The sequence below is a fragment of the Lagopus muta genome, chromosome 7, assembly GCF_023343835.1.
Source record: "Lagopus muta isolate bLagMut1 chromosome 7, bLagMut1 primary, whole genome shotgun sequence".
NCBI classification, from domain to species: Eukaryota; Metazoa; Chordata; class Aves; order Galliformes; family Phasianidae; genus Lagopus; species Lagopus muta.
The window spans coordinates 50,119,384-50,138,782 of record NC_064439.1 but is presented as its reverse complement, the minus strand read 5'-3'; the positions used below and the strand labels follow the sequence as shown (position 1 = coordinate 50,138,782).

The 19,399-nt window shown below is 40.3% G+C and overlaps 1 protein-coding gene across 4 annotated transcripts in view; it reads left to right on the top strand.

Moving 5' to 3' along the window:
• GLI3 (GLI family zinc finger 3) overlaps positions 1-19,399 on the top strand; it is a 203,718-nt gene that overhangs the window by 75,866 nt on the left and 108,453 nt on the right. The window lies entirely within an intron of this gene.

Below are 19,399 nucleotides of genomic sequence, written 5' to 3'. Positions count from 1 at the left end.
GCTGGACAGTGATGTTACAGGATATTTATGCATAGTACAGTACATGTGCGTACTCTGCAGTAATTTGTTTTCTCTGAGTCTTGTTGCTTCCTCATTATTTTCCTGCTCATTTTTGTAATGTGATTTTTCATATACTTCTGTATTATGAATGTTTTTGTTTTTTAAGCTATCTCTGATATGCAGCTTTCATATCTTGGCTCCCAGCAACACTGAACCTCATTGTAAAGCCCCTTCGTGTAAAGCCCATCTAGTTATAACTCTCAAAAATAAGAGGCTTGTCTCCTGAGGACTACTCCATATTGCGGGTGGAGTATAATCCTTAACATTGTTTTTTTGCTTTCAAATAGCTGGGGACAGTAAGTCAAGGAGTGAGAACTCCCTTTGTTTCATGTAGCGTATGTTGCAGGGAAAGAATGTAACAGAGCAGAAAATGAAGAAAGACATAAAAGAATTTCAGCTCAAGGAGGTCAGACCCATCACAGGCTTAGCGTTGCCTTCAAAGATGCCTGGGACAGGTGGCAGTTCAAGACAATCAGAGGAGAAGCATTCGCTAGCGCTAAGATAAGGGATTCTTGCAGAATCCTGCTATCTGGTCCCAGTTTGCTTTGATGTAACTCTGCTAGAGAAGACTTGTGGGAGCGGGCTATGCTTCCCTCAGTCATAGGCTGCTGTTGTTCAGCCTCTTAAGGTCTCATTATGGTGGTCCTTGAGGATTAATTCTCTGTAAGGTTTACACGGGAATGGTTTTGTCTGCAGGCCCAGACAGGGACCTTGGTGCCACCTGCACAAAGCATTATTGCGTTCGTTCTATTTTATTTTATTTTTTTCAAGTAGCTCATGTTTAACGATGTTTGACAAAAGGTAAAACCAAACATCTAGCCTTTTTTTCTCTTCCCTCTTTGGCTGTTGCCGAGTTTTTGTTGAGCACAGCTTGAGCAGCCCTCTGCAGTCATTGAACCATTAGCAGTATATTGTCACCTTCTGGTTACTCCACTCAGCCTGCTGCTTTTGGCAGTTTTTCTTTTCTTCTCTTGCCCCTTAAAGGGGGGAAGTGATGATGTTTGGCTGGGGAATCATCCCACTGCTGTTTGTTTGGTGTTCCTGCACTAGCAGGTTTTACATTTATTAGAATAGACTCATCTGCATCTATTAGGGTTTGTTTATGAAAAAAGATTTACCTTTTTTTTTTTTCAAAGGGTAAAGCCTGCTTCCAGTGAACTAGCAGCGGGCAGAGCACTGCAATAACAAAGGTGGGAGTCATGTACTGAAGCCTGGCATGCAATAGGAAACAAGGGCTTTCCAGCTCCTTGATGCATTGTGTTAGTGGTACAGTTTCTGCCTAACTCTTACTTACGTATCTGTGTGTTGAAGGTGAAACAAGACACAGAGCTGCAATTCCAAACAAAGTAACGTATTAACTCTGAACTGGAATTTCTTTTACTTCAGTATCGCCTCTTGACTTCTTCACTGAAGTTGTAAAGCGTTGCGAAGTCAATTTGAAGCTAGGACTTCGAGGTGGTGGCTGAGGTAAAAGTAAGATGAAGGTTCATATAGGATGGGTGGAAAAAGGGACCTTAACACAGAGTTAGAAGTAAGCTTGCAGTTCTGTGTACAGTGAATATTGTGAGCAATTCATTTCTGCCTCACCATGGAAGTCTTTACATTTTTCTGAACTCACACCGATGGTGTCAATTAAAATTATGAAAGCGGGTTGTGAGCTGTATTTTAAAATGAACAAACAGAAAAGATTTCTAGCAAAAAATGCCTCGATACCTGTGAGTCGAATCCTTCTGAGGTAGAACAAGGAGTTGTACGTTATTGTTGCCTATTTGGTGATTTTACCTTAAATATAAATCAAAAGAGCACCTTCAGAAATGTTCTGGGCCGTTTTTCAAGTTCTCTGTGTAGAAGTTATGTGGTATGCTGAAGTGTGCTTGTATTACATACAGAGCATATTAGTTTTCTTTATATGTAGAAGTATTGCAGGAAACCTTATAGCTAATGCTGGCTATATAAAACTGTATTATTCTATTATTAGCATATATATATATAGCTATGACCTTCCTACACTCTTACATTTCCAAACTGCACATAATTTAAGAGTAATGCAGAAATCTAGTTCTAACTGTGTCTGTGAAGGTAGTTAAATTCTGCCCGTATGAACTGTTTCCCTAATAGCTAATACTGGGAGAATGGGAGGATGGGAGAAGCAGAAACTAAGGAAAGAAAGATTAAATGAAGGTAATAAAAAATGTCGTGATCTGAAGTGCTGTAGATCCCTTCAAGAAGACCTGTCTTCAAAGAATTACAAGCAAATTCTTGGCAGCCTAACTTTATACACACAGACACACCTGTGTGATTTATATATAATCTCAAGGGCTCTAGCCATCGTTTTGATACAAATATTGAATACATATATAAATAGAATAATCTATGCATACTGGCTCCAAGATTCAAATACGTTGAATAATATGGCGTTTAATTTATGTACCCTTCTTTAATTTTACATTTTAACTAGTTGTCAGCAATTTGGACTTCTGTAGATCTACTCTGTAGGTTGCTGATGCATTTCTGACTTCATGAAATACAGGAAATGTGAGAGCTCTTCTTCCCTCACCACAAGACAAAGGCATGAACGTTGCCTGTCGTATGTACTGAATTTATTGGCTCTTGTGTAATTTCAGTGTAAGGTGCCACGTGAAACATCTTTTCATGCTCAGTGTCAACACAGCAGTTTAACAGCAGTTTGTAATACGGCAAGCAGTGGTTAAGTGTTTCAGGCAGAAAAATCTGTTCAGCTAGAGTGAGCCAAACTGAGCCTTTCTGTAAACAGCCCTTGCTCTTTTGCTTTCTCATCCTAAGCAGAAGTGGGCTGAATGCGAGAAAGAGCAGAGATTTTCAGATAGCTTGATGGGAATGCGATGCTCCTGCCCAAGGATGTGTTGTAATGAGGCAGCAAGCTGTCTTCTGGGCTGTGATGCTGACTCCTGCACTTGTCTTTATCCAGGCTGTAAGGAATAATGTCTCCTGCAGACAAGGAATTACAATGGCCAGCTCTCGTCCTATTAGTAAATGTTACCATGGTATATGTATATAAATACATAAATGTGAGCATTGGTATTTTCTAAGTAACAAAAGTACCTAGTAATCAGTGGGGATCAGCCATCCTGGAAGTTCAAACTAGAAAGTTCAGCCATTCTTTCATTGTGAGAGAAAAACAATATATGAAAATGAAACCTCTTTTTTGTTTAACCCGCTGTTATATAAACCAAGAACACAGTCATTGATTTTGCTCAATAGGGAAACAAGCATGGAAAATACAACTCCTGAAAATGAAATTTCCAGAAAGTTATAAACAGCTGTAGAGTTTTGTAAGTCCTCACATAAATCTACTACAGCAGGTGCTACTAGAAGCCTGTATATGTCTATATAAACATACAGATGTGTGTATGTGCATACACACACATTTATATTACATATATTAAAAAATTCTTTGCAGCTTTGGGGCTTTGCACATCTGGTTAGACTAAAAGTTTTCAGTGGTAGTAAATTCTGTATTTTGTATTATTAGCAGGAGTAGCATGTTACATTTTTTATTAACAAGGAAGAAAATTGTAATTGAAACTGATTTCAGGCTAAGTAGCGTGGAATAAACTAGAAGTTGTTCAAGGTAGGTCTTATGTTTGTATCAGTTTGTGTGAATTTAGAAAATACTTAGCCAGTCAGAAAGGGAAAACAAAAGTAAAAAAGCAAAACGTGTATTAAGCATTCACGTATGTGTGTGCCATTCAGCAGCAGAACACTGCCGTTCGTAAATATAACTTCGTTTTTGAAGTTGTAGATATTAATGTTGAAGTAGAAATTCATGCTTGAAATGCCTATTGAATGTATTGCAACCTGCCAGAACTGCAGGGTTTCACTAGTTAAATTGTTTTAGGGAATTTTAGTTACCACCTGGTGTGCTAATCACTTAGTATAGATTGAAATCGTGTTAACTAATAATTTGACTAGGAAAAAAAAAAGCTGGATGGATTTCCAAGCCGCCTGTTCTGTTTCCCTGAGAAGTGTTTATGTTCTCCTCCTGTGTAACTCCTTTTCCTTTGGTCTTCTCTTTCCATCAAGCTCTTCCAATCTTTTTTGCCTTTTTTTTTTTTTTTCTATGAAATCCTCCTCTGGAATTTCCCTTCCTTTCCAGTCTTGTTTTCATCCATGCTTGAATGTCTGCAGCTTTTTCTAACCTTTGTACTCTTTCCTCCTGGCCTGTCTTTTGGAGTTAGAGCCACATGAGATTTACTTTATTGCCTTACGTTTGTGCTGCAAGAAACTCTTCACAAATTCTATGGTAGGTTTCTTCTATGTAGAGAAGTACATAGCAGATTCTGTTCTGAGTTCACACATGGTGTGAAGCTTACCAGTTAAGCAGCTCTTGAAAGGATTTGGACACTGAATAGCATCAGCTCAATTCTTCAATATCTATCTGGGCACGGACTGCCACTTAGGAAGAAATACAGGTCTTTGATATAATGTGGCAAAGGAGTTTTGCTTGATTTGGGTGGGTATGAAATGGCGTTGGCTCTGGGGTCTGGTGTTGGCTCTGCAGGCAGGTTGAAGTTTGTTCAATGAAGCTGAGAGTCTCATCATGTGAAGTGTGCATACTGATTGAGGGCCTGTTGGGCATGAAACCCCTTCCCATTCAAAACAGCTGAAGGCTGGCAAATATGTTCAAACATAAATGTTGATATGTTCAAAAACCAAGAGAGCAGACTTCCTAAAAACAGATCAACCCAGAAGTGATGCCGAAGTGATTTTGGTCTGTTGTCAGTTTCACAAGTTCTTCGTACATACCCTTTTTTTACAAGGAGCAGTTTGAGAGAGAAGAAGGAAGTAGATCTTCCTGCTTTCTTGAGCGGTTTGCTAAGATACTAAAAGTCTTATCAAACATAATTCTTTATAAATAAATTTAATATAGCAAAGCTAGTAGTGGAGAGTGTTTTCATCATTGATCCATGTTATTAAAAAAAACAACAAAAAACAAAGCTCCAGGGGTTGATTAAAGGAGGCTCCATGTCGTGTGTTCTGTATGAAAGACGGTTTGTCTGTGGAACAAGTATGCACAGACTCATTTCTCTTCTGTACCAACTGACAAGTGTAGCGGTTGAGATGTGTTGGAGATCTCCAAGGAAGTTTTTGGCAAAGCCACAAATAAAAATCTCTGTCTAATGTGCTAAATCAATGCTTTACCAATTAACTACGAGGGCTTTCAAGAAAGTGGGTTGCAGTCTCTGTTCCTAGCCTGATTTTCAGGCTGGGTTACTGTTCTAACTCTCCAATTTATAGATATTCTTCCAAAGCCTTTTTACTGGCTAGATTTTTTTTTTCACCTGATGCTGCTTAGAATCTGAGATTGGGACTGTAATTTGGTAACTAACTACTTAAAGCAATGTTAACTACTTGTGCTTAAAGCTATATGTAAACACTGTGCCAGGAACCATGTGGAACTTAATGCAGTGATGTAGATCTCTTCAGAAATTTTGCAGAAATGCTGAGCTTTAAGAACTTTTTTTGGAAGCTCTTCAGGGCTTGGTAATTCGGAATTGAAGAATGCTTTCTTGAACAGTGTAGAATTCTTACTGCATTTCTAGTAAGCTGAATATTTTTGAAGATTCCACTCATAGAGCCTAACTTTGAGTTCTGGTTTCTGAAAGCCTTGGCTTCAGCTTCTTGTTGTGCATTTGGGTTTCTTATTTGTGTGGATTTTGCCTGTTTTCAAGGTGAAAATGCGCTGTGCTATAAAGCATGTGGGTAATTTTGGTATGTGATGGAAGTTCAGATGTTGCCATGTGGGCAGTGAATGGGGCAGGTCCCAAAGAAGCAATTGGCAGCCTTGTCAGCTCTACTAACACCTGTATTATAACGTGATGACCCATTTTTCCCATTTATTGAAGTAAAAAAAACTAGTGTTTTAAAATAACTAAATCTTCCTCTCAGTGTGTTGTCTTCTTTCGACATTTTCTCATGTCATTGTATTCCACAGACTGCAGGTTGTTCCAATAAATGTCTTGAACTCAAGCGTCTGCTTAATTGTTCTCCTTAACAAGATTTCTGTCCCTCATGAGGTGAGCTCACATACTGAGGCAGAAATGTTGGGTACCCAAACTGAAGGGAAAAGAAGGTTGCATGGAGAGAGTGGTGCAGGGACATCATGTGAAATTCCTACAAGAAAACGCTCATTCTAGTAGCTCACTACAGGCACTAAGTGACAACAGTAGAGTGAACCTGTCTCGTGGTTTATGCAATCCCAACATTTATAAACATGAAAATTAGTAGTTAAGGCTGTCGTGTATCTTACAGTACTTACATAGTAAATAAGCACATTCCTACCAACTTTAAACAACATTAACCCAACACTAAATAAAGTCTACTTGAAACTTTCATTTTTTTGGTAGAAAACAGGCTAAACTGCAACTGTTGGTTTGAAAACTCCATGATCTGCAGTCTTAGCTGTAATGTCAAAATACTGAGAACTACACAAAAGCCTTATGTGACAGAGTAATAAAACCAGTGTATTATGCTAAGTACTTATTAATGATATATTCATTAAAACCCCAAGTACGAACCATTAATTATGCATTGAATTTTTACAAATTTTTAAAGACCTGTTATAAACACTTCCTTCTGAACTCTCCATACAGAATTCTACAGGAAAATCTTTTTTGGACATCACAAGGGCTAAACAGAAATATTTGCTTTCAGATAAACCTATGGAGTGGAGAGTGTGTGCCTAAAAGCAGAACAGCTTGATAACGTGATGTAAGATAATTGTAAAAACTCATCAGTTTAGATAAAGCTTCAGGTATGTGGTGAAGTTTTACTTCTGCTTACCCAACGAGGATAAATGTGTGCGTTCATTGCAGAGCGTCAAATTTATGTCCGTAGTCACTCCTCTCTTTGCTTTCAAGTTGGAAGTGATGTGTTAGGTAGGTACACTTCTGTCACCTAGTAACATTAAACAGACTTTTGAATCAAACTGATCTGGAATGGGCAGTTTGGACCAAGATCAGGTGGACAAAGTCTTTCTGGATATCTCCAGCATTCTCCAAAATCAAATACTGCTGTGTCTTTTCCAGGACCCTGGAGGTATTCCTTTGTTAGGAAGCATTTGGAAAGCAAGTGTCTTCCTCGGTGACAGAAGTTGAGTTCAAACTCGAGCTTTGGCAAAGCTTTTGGAGATGCAAATACCACGATGGAAGATTTCTCTCTCCAAATTGCCCACCTGGGTTGCAGTTAAAAGTGTGTCTCACTAGGATAGTAAATCAGTGGATCGTTAGTGCCATATTCACACTCTGAATGAAGCAGTCTCCAAAGTAATTACTGCCTATGTCAACGGTTCAAACCGTAGCAGTAGTGTTAAATAAATGGATATTTACATACCTAACAAGAAACACAAAAGATAGGTATTGGTAAGGTTGAACTGTGTTCTGGTTACTTTCCAGAGGCGCTTGTTAGTGAAGAAGCTTATGCTCAAATTTTTGTTCTTGACAAAATAGAGCAGATAGGTGTATTATTCCTGTCTGCTTATTGGCAGCAATTAAATTTTAGTTTTTAATTACTGGGAATTTGTGTACATTCTGACATCCATACACAGCAGTCATCAAGCAGTGCTTCTTATTTTCTCGCCTTCTTTTGTTAGCACTCATACCCAGGAAGAATAAAGGGAAAAATAAAACTAACCTTCATTACAACTCTTTGAGACTGGGAAGGGTATAATGAGCAGCAGTGTGCTGATATGTTTTTATAAATATTAGTTTACTGCATACCACAACAGAGAGCAAATACATGCAATTACTTGCAAATTTCTTCAGTGTTTGTACTTATAAATCTCTGCCTAAATCTTCCCAGCTGGGAGTTGGGGTAGTCTTTCTGCTGTGGAAGCAGGCCTTTGTTCTCATGTTCAGCTTCAGCTCAGTCTGGAATAATTCAGAAACGTATTAGATAGATTTCTGCTCCCAAAAGGCATAATGAAATAACCTTCACTCCCAGCCTTAGGGAAATAAGCACACAATCACAGTTTGGGCAGATTTCTCGATTAAACAAAGAACTAACTGTGCACAAATTGCTCCATAACAATTTGTAAAGAGTACACTTTATAAATTTCTTGCAGATGTAAAGCTGATATTTTTTTAATCAGAATGACAGGGCAGTTAAAGTCAAAATGTCTTCAACGTTTTCCCATTGCTCTATAATTACTATCAGAAATATTTAGATTTAAATGGAATTGCTAACACATCCTGGGTTACTTTTAATTTGTTTTTTGGAGTCAATGAAACGCGATGTCAAACCAAAGCTAAAATCTCCATTTAATATATACGGTGAACTTAATCCATCTGGAATGGGTTCAGGATAACTTTGTGCTGTCAATTTTTATTTTGTTTAATTTCATATGGTGTTCAGCAAAGGAATGAGAAGTTATTGCACTTAATGTTGTTGTGACTTAAGGTGTTCTCTGGTCAAATTATTCAATAAATCAAAATCAGGCTGCGGTTGTAGCTGTTAAATGTTGTTTAGAATAGGACATTTAGGAGATTTTTAGCAGCTTTCTATTGATTGAACAAGACGCACGTGTCATGCAAAAAGCATGCAGTATTTTGATGAATTAGATGGCAAGTCTAGGGGCCCAGTAAACAGAACTTCTTTTATTGGCCTTTGTCTTGAAATGAAGGGCTCCTGTTGTAAAAGAAAATACCACTCAAGTATCATTCTGACGCCCTATTGCTTGTCTGCAACCCATAATCTCATCCTCTGAAATCTTCCCAACGTTTAAAAAATTGTACCTGTTTTCTAAACATTAGTTTGCCACTGATTACCCTGTCCTTTGGCTAATTAACTGATTCTAAGTCCTGCTGTCACCTAAATTTGCAAGGATATTGTTGCTGTTTGTGGAAATTGGTAGAGAATCCCAGAATGCCCTTTCCATGAAATGTCATGACAGCTTCTTGGTGGATGTCTGCATCTCTGGCCCTGGTTCTCTTTTTGCTCCATATAGATTCCAGAGCTGAAATCAGCAGAGCTGCAGTCCTGTAACAGAAAGCAGGACCAGTCCCCCTCTGCTCCAAATGTCATCTGCTAAAGAGGAACTGCTGCATATGTATCAGCACAGCTATCAGCAGATGCCAATAGCTCCTATTTCTACAAGCTTGCTGTTCAATTTCAGCTTAAACAGATCTGATTTAAAAAAGAAAAGGAAAAAGAAAAAACAAATGAGCATTTTTCTCAAAACATCTGCAACTCCTTGCCATGAAGTGTGCTGCTTTTCAAAAACAGCATTGTTTGAGTAATACTGCTGCTGAACTGACTTCAGGACACTGAAGGTGTCAGTGCAAGCTGGAGAGATGCTCCTGCAAAGCTGTGAACGAGCCTGCAGGATCCTTGGTGTCCTCCCAAAAAGCATCATCTTCTGGGAAGTCCTGTGTAATTTCCCGTGCTGTCAGTAAGTTACGAATTGGGAATGTTATGGTTTGGAGGCTCTGCAGTGTTTTAACCTTAGTGGCTATTGTACTGGCCCAGCTGGCCTGACATTGCCTATCACTTTCAAAGGAAATGTGAGAGGCACAAGCAGGAAGCATGAAATCTCTTCCTGGATGCACTTAATAGCAGAATTGGAAATTGAAGTTGTGCAAGCTTAGCTGTGGTTTGGGTGCATGTTATAAACGGGGGAGATAAGAATACATACATAAATTGTTGCTGAATGCTGCTCTCAGCACACATCTGCATGTGTGTTTACTCTGTACACCTGGACTGGTGTCTAACCTTGTATGTAAAAAGGAACAGAAAAATGCTAACGTGGTTTCGGGAGGGAGGAGTGCTAGGGCTGCCTTGCTACTCACCGTGAAAGGAAACAGCAAAATGGTAACTGGCATCTTGAGCTACAGAGGAAAAAGACGCGACTGCATTTACTTGAGAATTCATCTTATCTTTTACTCTGCCTCATGTTTGACAGGACCTTCTGACAGCTTTTACCCATCAAGCAGATATATAACACTGCTCAAACTACCCATATTCTGATAGCTGAACCCCGTGTTTGGAAATGAACTTCACGGTTACGGTGGACATTTAATTAAATACGGTGCCGTTCTGCCAGTACAGTCTAGCAATTGCTTGAGGTGCTCTGCTTTTACGCCAGAGAATCTGCAGTGGCATGTTGAGCAGGAAGGCCCCAGCTTGGTTTTCTTTTAAAATTGCATTTAAATGTACACTAGATACACATTCATCACTTTAATCTAAACTCTACTGTAAATTAACATGTATAGCCTCTGAGATCATACACTTTCACAGAAGTACTCTAATGAAACTTGGCAGCTTTCACCCAGTAACATCATTTGTTCCATTCACTAGCAAAAGCAGACCTCAAACAAGTCAAAACTGTTTTCAGTAATGAGTTCCATTATTTTTCTTTATGTTTTTGGAGTCTCAAAAGCCTCCTGTCCTGTGTCTTTATTTTACAATAAGTCAAAAAACACGACAAGCCTGCAGCTGTATCAAAGGAAAGCTTTTACATGTAAGATCCTGAGATGTTTGTCATTTACAGTAACCAAGTGTGGGACTTCAATTAGCGTGAGTGACTTGTCAGTAAGGAAGCTTTCTTCTCTGAACTGGTACATTAGTTGCTTGATGTTCGCAGATGCTACTACAATGTTAAATTGCCTGTCATGTGGATGATTCAGTTGTAGTGTTTTGCATCCCTACTGATACTCATATAATGCTGACATGAAAGTCAGATGCTGAAGTAAGTTCATGAATACGTGTATAAAGGTTTTGTTTGAATTACGTATTTCTGTTGACCTCGTACGGAAGTGCATGTAATTTATCATAGAAACTCCACTGAGGCATGGATGGTGAGTGAGTTGGTCACAACCATATGTTATCATCGGGAAATGAAGTGATTGCTCACTTTTGGGGTGGAAAGTGGGGTGAAACTTGACATTCTGTCTTTCTCCTCTGTAGGAGAAACCCAGCATAATTCAGCTTTGGCCATCTTAACTTATGAAAAATAAAAAAGAAAAAGAAAAAGAAAATGTTGTAGGAAAGACCCATTTGTGCTGCCTAAAAATGAGCATATTTGGGGAAGTTACAGTAGAATTTCCATGCAGTTTGCCTGCTGTTTGAGCTATGACATCTGGTGTGGTTACTGCAGCCCATCATCCTGTTTAAATGGTGTGTGACCCACCTTTCAGGAACAAATCATTCCTTTGCAGAGCAGAGGCTTCAGTCCAGAGAGTTCAGAGTTCAGTCTCTCAGCTCAGAGCTCTGACTTGAGCTTAGAATGCGGTGGCAAAAGATGGAGAGAAAATGGCCTGCTTCACTGTAACTTGAGCTGCTTTGTTTAAACAGGTTTAACGTTTCTGCTAAAGAGGGTTTTTAAATGCTTTAAATTTATCCTGTACCTAACTGTGGTGCTTAATCGTGTAGATACACTAATAAATAAGAGATACTTGAAAGTTATGGACTTCCGTATTTTCAGGCAAGTTTCTTTCTTTTGTTCTGGTGGCTACATATCCTGGCTGTGAGTCTGAGAATTGCAGTGGCAAGAAAGTCTATTGTAGTATAAATGTCTTGAGAATTATTGCTTGATTCAGCAGGGGATTTGATGACCCCCTGAAGTTCTCCACAGAAGTCAGTGCTGGTCTGCAAGTCACTGGTAGGTCAGTTGATATCTTTCACTGCATCTATATGGATTAGCTGAGCTCACCGTGTCTTCTGGATCTATTCTGATGAGTTCTCCAGTTCCACGTGTTTGGAAGCAGGATCAAAGAGGAAAGAATTTGTCTTAATAACATAACTTTTATTTATTAAGTACTTCTTTACGTGTATGTAAGTTCTTAAGTAATCAAGAAAAAGCCAGAGAACATTAGTAGAACTATACTGCTGTGATACTGGATTTATAACGTGCTTGGCATTCCCACCAGTTGCCTGATAGAGTGGTATTACAGACCCACTAAAAGCAGGGAAAGGAGATACGAAGCCTCTCAGGCAAAAGTGTCTTTCTGATAGCAGAAGAATGAGAAATGTCCGTTCCACTTTCCAGCTATTCTAGGCTTGGATTGCTTCTTTTCCTATTAATTTTTTCTTGGCTTCTGCACACTTTGTACTTTATTTCTGTCAGACCTTCTTCCTTCTTGTTTCATACAATGCCTGTGCAGCATACTTAGATATTGATTAATGGGAACCATGGCTCAGAACACCTGTATACAACAAGTCTTTAATTTAACAGTGGATACACTTGGGGGCAGAGATCTCATGTACCTCATTCCTGATGGTCAAGTTTAAACAGCAGTCTCTTATATTCAGTGCCCACCATGTAGTGCACAAGTAATAATTTGATAATATTTGAGCATCTGCTGTCAGCTGCTTTTGGCTTAGCTCAGCAGTATCTCAAGGGTTCTATTGGTATGTCACTATATTTTTTCTTTACTCGCTGTGATCCATTATCCAGAGGTAGCTCCCTCCTCTGTTTGTGCAAGAAGCAGAAGGTGTCCCTTGTCTTTTATGTGGCTCTACATATGCTTAGATGTTTCGTCATGGAATTTTGAACCGGCTTCCTGAGGTGGCTGTATTTCAGCTGCCCTTGTTTCTGTTGCTCTGTACATGTACGTATATATCTTGTTTGGCAGAGCTTACATTACCAAGGCCAAATACATATTTTTCTCCTTTTCTTTCTCCTTATAGAGAAGAGTACGGTTGGAAGATCAAAGCTAAAAATTGAGATGAGGGGAATGAGGGGAGAGCAAGCTTGGTGACTGGTGTGAAGTGTTACCATGGGTTTCCTATTAGCTGGAAAAGCCCAGAGAGCAGCCCACAGCACATAGGCACCTTTATTAAGATGGACTGACTTGGTCCTGTGTGCCTTTAGTCTTTGGCTTTCTGGGCATTGTATTAAAAATACCTTAGTGGAAACACTAACCATTTGAATGGGTAAACTTAGATATGAGTCTTCTTATCCAAGTACTTAGTCTAAGACACATGTAAAGCAGATGTAAGCAGCATTCGGGTAACAGAATACTCATCCAAAGGATGAAAATGTGACAGCAGTGTATATAAGCTGTCCTCCCACTCAGTGATTCACATTCTGCATGACTGAGGTTTCTTGTGGAGAACTTTTTCTATCTATTTCTGTGTTACCTATAAGCAATGAGCGATTCATCTGTCTTTGGGGTTTCATTTCACTAAGTGTCCTTCCTGAGGGAATGGCCTTAAGTTGCACCAGGGGGGCATCAGGTTGGATATTGGGAAAAACTTACGCAGGGGAGTGGTCAGGTACTGGAACGGACTGCCCAGGGGGGTGGTTGAGTCTCCATCCCTGCAAGTGTTCAGGAAATGTGTGGATGTGATACTGAGGAGCATGGTTTACTGGGCAACATTGGTGGTAGGAGGGTGGTTGGACTAGATGATCTTAGAAGTCTCTTCCAAATGTAATGACTCTATGTGCTATGGTTTAAACTCTAGCAAATCATTCTTTTGCGTTGTTTTGAACACTTATTTTCAGTCCTTTTCTGTACTTTTAACAAAAAAGCCTGAATAATTTCCGTCCACAGGCTGGACATTTGCTATGGCTGTGCTTGCTTCTGCTACACACACAGCCATAATTCCTGTTGCCTCTTGCAGGGTCATGCTGCTGGCATTTTGCAAGCTCCTTCTTGGAAGGTTGCTCCTGCTTGTCCCAACAGATCTGAGACTTGCTCCTGTGCTACTTGTGATTGTTTTGTTTTCCCTCTAGAAATCCAGTTCTAAACTGGCCTTGTCTCGTCTGCTGGCTGGCAAATTCTCACTGTTTTTGTAAACGTTAATTATGGAGTGTTTTTTGGAGCATTTGATATTCCCCTCCAAATCTGCATATTTAACTCATCTGTCTGAAAACATCAGGAAATGAATGTAAATCCTTTCCCCCTTAGGAAATTTTATAACTACTGGTATCTCTTAGAATTTTCTTAAGCTTCAGTAGTCTTTCTGCAATACAGTTTTGTTCTTGCATTTCTTCACACAGTCATCAACTGTGAAACATACCTAATTCTTCTGATCCAGCAGTAGTAAACTTTGGTCATAAAGATGTGTCATGGTGCTTGTGGCATGCCTGTGGGTCAGTGCTTAGGAGATGAGCCCTGTGCCATGATGAGCATTCGGATAGGATCTGCTTGCAGTGGGGAATTTGAACACAAGGCTCATCAGACAGCTCTCCTGTGGTAGCTAAATCAGAAAAAAATCATCATCAGCAGAAGTGACCCGTGTTAAGTCTTGCAAAGTAGTGAAGCCCACCACTGAGTGGCAACATCTACTGAAGGTATTGACACATAGAGAGGTGCAAAGCCTCAAGAGAATGCAATAAGAATGTGGTAAAAGGCATAATGTGTACTAGACCCAGTAGGTGAACAAATACTGTGGAAATGATACAGAAATAATAAGGAATTGATAGGGAAAAAAGAAAAGCTCTTAAAAGAAACATTCTTTGAACTTGGAAATGGGAGCAGAGGTTACATTCAGTAAGGAACAGCTTTCAGATGCACAGAGGCTGCAGTCTGTATGAACCTGGTGAAGTGACTGGTTTACCTGTAGCCCCACGTAACTGTAATGGTGTTTTTCTCAGTAAAATATCCATTTAATTTTAGAAGCGTGGAATCCTCTAAGACTAGCTGGCATCACCTTTTAGAATATATCACAATACAGCTGGTTAGCATGGAAAATCTGATACTGTGTGTTGGCATGAAGCAGATTTATGCTGAACAGAAAATAGGAGTCATTTTATTGGTGAATGATGGACAGCACATACCCTAGGTAAGTTTGCACAGCCTACTAGATCCATCTGTACTAATGATAATGCTTATATGTATTTAAAACAGACAAACAAAAACAAACGATGCCAGAAATATCAGTAGCTATCAGGGGACTAAACATATATTTATTTCTAAGTAAGCTTGCTAGAAGGATTTTTGTTTTTCTTTTTCCTTCCTATGTCTGTACTCCTCCTTGAATATAAAAATAATTCGTGCAAGGTAGCAGGGCAGTAACAGAATATACAGCCTATTATGAAGGGTAAAATATTTGAAGAAAAACAAATTATTTGTAAGAAATTCAAATGCTGAAGGAGTGATTGGAGAGATGCAAGAAGGATTTTGTTTGCACTGCGTGGCAGTTCTTGGGTTCTGTCAGCCAAGCCAAGGTGACAAGTTGTTGATTCAAAAGGCTCTGCAGGAATGTTAAATGGTTATAGTTATTTAATACTCACACTCTATTAAGTTACAGACTCTTTATGTAAATCTTTGAAATGCTTTTCAAGCATGCACTAGTTTGCAAGACTGCAGGCTGCCCTTTTACAGGTGAGCCTCAAGGTCTTACTTAAATCCTCTAATGGAGTGGAGCTGGGGAAGTTATCCAGGGGTTTCTGCACTGACAGATCTCTGCTTTTCTGTTGTGGTGTAGGATTGGTCTCCTCTAGGTTGACTAACTGTGGAGATCACTGGCTGGTGAACAGAAGTCCCCTTTTACCCATGATTACTGAGAATTGCTCATTTTGACAGCCTCGTACAAGACTTCCTACGTGAAAACTAAACAAATAGCTCCTGGAGCCCCACTGGGCAATCTGGCAACTTTTCTGCAGGTTAGAGGAAACCTAAAACCCCTTCATTTCAGGGAACAAGGCTGAATTACAGTTTGTTTTTGGTGTTCACTCCAAGTAAGTGCCATTCACTTATTTTCCTATCATGTTACAGGATTTACAGTTTTTTCCAAACATTTCCTAATGGCTTGTGTTAGCAAAGAAAATTAATTATCATTACTTCAGTGTTTCAGTCATATATAAAACACATATTTATTTGGAAATTGGAGGTGAAAGTTCACTCTTCATGAAGTCAAAGGCAATTCCTCCATGCACACGTGTGCGTGTTCACTTTAGGGAATGATGTCCTTTGGGAATCTCTAACCTTAACCTCTGCTGAGGAGCCTAACTTTAGGTCCTTCTCTATGTGTCATAGCTCTAATAATTGCATACTGCACTGTCTTGAGTTTGGTCACTCCTTTGTTCTGTGAAGTATTCTGAATGGTTTTGCTTGCTTTGTTTGCAGCTAACTTTCAAGCTGCAGTACTCTGTGTTATGTTACATGACTGTTTCAGCTTACAATGTCTCCACCACACAGTTCACCTACTTTATAATTAAGAGACATCTGTAATGAAAAACTAGATCCAAACGATGAAAGACAAGGGCAAGACTTGATCATGCATCTAGGGAGGAAACAGCAACAAACCAAACCTCGTGATGTTGGAGCTCTTTTTTTTTTCATCTCTGAAGTTCATTCTTTTTGCCATCAGATATTCTCTCCTAACTTGTCTTGCCAGCAATGAAGTAGAATATTTATACTTTGAGTATACTCAGAAAAAACTGGAATTTTTACAGCACCTGTGAAATTGCCTCTTAGACCCCTCCTAGCACCCCTTGTTGTTCCCTTTACACTGTAAGAAGAAAATGTTAGCTTGGCAGAAATCAGTATGAGAATTCAAGACAGTTAAGATACATTAGAGCCTTCTATGCTCATAAATTCAGACTTATTCACTTAATGGCTGCATTTTTTATGAATAGATACTTGCTGTATAAAAGTGGAATACATTCAGCCCAGGATGAAAAATAGCTTTGTTAAAAGTGAACCAGTCAGGCTGCTAGAAAATACCCATAATACTAGGAAAATATCGAATGATGTGACAGCGGTGGCACATTTTTGAAGCATGACCAAATAACATATCGCTCTGAGCATTTCCCTACCCTCTTGTTGTTTTTCCCCCCTGGAACTCGGAGGAAATGGATACTACACACCCACCCATTCACAAAAATCCTGGCTGCAAGCCAGCTTCCCTCTCTCTCTTCATCTAACGTTCCAAGCTCCGGTCTCCTTTCCCCATCTCCTTTCTTACTCTTCTTTGCAGTTGCTGCCTGCCAGATTTGTACCTATTTCAGCAGCAAATGAGCTCTGTAAGGCCCTCCCAGAGGGGTCTCCTCATATTGCTCATTATCCATACAGATCTTTATCCTCAGCGCTTCCAAAAACATGCACTTATGCAGGCCTCTTACTTATTGGAGAATTTCTTTTTCATTTTAGCTGTTACTCTGTTTCCTGATTCTCCGTTGAATTCTCCATGCTCTTTTCTGTCATTTTAAAGTGTCTGTATTGGCATAGGCTGCTGCCAGCAAGTGGGGAAAAAGAGTTAAGAAGTCCTTGCAGACATCCGTACAACAGATCTTTGCCAATACTTCTTCCCCACCTGGTTTGGCAGCAATAGGAATACCTGTTGTGGCAGCAGTGGCTCCTTAGCCTTTCCAGATGCCCTAGCTGGAGCAGTCTGGCAGGGTTTAAGTGCAATGCAACGTGCATCTGTGCCAGTACCTGGTGGCTTGGGGCTGAAGCTGTCAAGTGAAAAACAGTGTGTACTGAATTGTCCCCATAGTGATTCTCAACTGCTTGGGCAATGTGGATTTTGGATTAAGTCCAAACTCTGATTTTTTTTTCCATGTTGGAGTTAACACTGCATGAAGAGGCACTGGGGTATTAAATAGAGAACATTGGCTGGAAAAGCTCTTCCCAGCAGACACCTCTGTATTTTATTTGATTGGCTGGAAACTCCCTGGCCTGCTTTAGTCTTCAGTCTGCTAAGGGATGGGAAGGTTTGAGCCGCTGTACGAGGGTTGATGTGTCCGTATATGTCAAAGAATGCCTAACACAGCAGCACCCTGCTCTAGGTGCTGGCTCTGTTTGTGACTGCTGGAAGTGCTGAAGAACTGTCATTTAAGCATTAGTTTTGTATCCCGCCATGAACAGGCTTGTTCCCAGCCACTCTTTGGTGCTGGGGTCAGCACAGAGCCCGTGAGCCCATCGCAGCTGGTGTAGCTGTGGTGGGTGCTGGTGCTTGTGCCCAGCAGTGTCCCACCATCTCTGGTGCTGATGCCAAGAGTTGAGGGTGCTGTGCAGGCTGCTTCAGCTACAGGCTTGCTGCCTGGGTAAACGAGCCAGGGCTTTAGCTGTGATGCCAAAGTTTATGTTAGCAGGGCTGCACTGTTGTATCTTTTGTCTTTGCCATTTCTGGGCTGAGGGGAGCACACCAGGTCTTTGTTGTGTGGCTTGCATATGGATGACTTAGCTCCTGATTCTCAGGAGGGCTTCACCATCTAGTGAGGTCTGCATGCGCTGTTTTACCTCCCACATGCAGATAAAGCTTTGTTAGGCTTCTGCATGCAAGTAATGGGTGCACCTGGTTCTTACAGAAGGGCTTTCCTTAAAGAACTGCACACATAGAATTGCACTGGACCAACACAGAACAACCTTGTCAAGTTCCTTCTCCTGACTGGCCTCCATCAGGCTTCCAAAACATGAATCACATTTAGAGACTGCTTTGTGCCTTGATGGGCTCGTGTAAGTATGATGAGCAAACTGGTTCTGAATCAGATATTACAATCTTAGTGTACCTACAGCTGGTCTGCGGTGCAAATCCTGTATGCCTCGTTAACATAGCTCTTGTTCCAGTGTCGTCTTCACACCCCTCCTCACTCTTCAGCTCAGCACCAGGGAGCAAGGAGCTTCCCTGTGCTCAGGGTGCAGATCAACTGTGCTCATGTGCACGGGAGAAACATCATCTGCCCATGAGCCTAGTGCTTCAGTTAAGACAGAACACAATTGTGGATTCCTTCCAGCCCCCTCCACTCGCCCATTATTCTCTTCTTGGGAAGGGAGAAAGGAAAGAGCTCAGGAGTGTTGTTTTCTTTCTGAGCCCGTGTCTGAAAAGGAGACTCTCTGTTGAATCTTTTCTTTTTTTTCCAAAAAACAAGTTGTACACCAAATTTGTAATCAGGTACAAATTGGAATGAATGCCAGAAGCAAATGGAACTTTCCATCTTGACAACTGCTTTCCCACCTGGCCAAACAGTCCATACATGTGCCTGACATGACAGCCCTCCCTGAGCCGCCCTGGAGGGCTCACCTAGTGTTCAAATTCTCAACTCCATTCATTCCTGGTTGTTGATGCCCCACTTTGACCTTCCCCAAATCTTTCAGATGAGTGGGAAGAAAAGGCGTCTACCTCTTGTCCTGGGGATTTACAAGAGCTGCTCCGGAAATAATGCTTCCTATTTTACTACGTTTTGCCCATGGCATCACAGGCACATGTTGCTGTATGGCAGTAGAGACTGAATCTTCCCAATAATATTCTGTTACATTTTGCTGCTGGGCAATCGGTGCGAACACTGCGAAGCAGGAGGCAGTACATTTTAGTGACAGTGGGTAAGCTCTGCTGGTGCAGAGCTTTAGGAGTGTGGTGTACAGGCTTTTGTCCATAGCTTACAAAAATGCATAGCTAATGGTTGTGACTATGT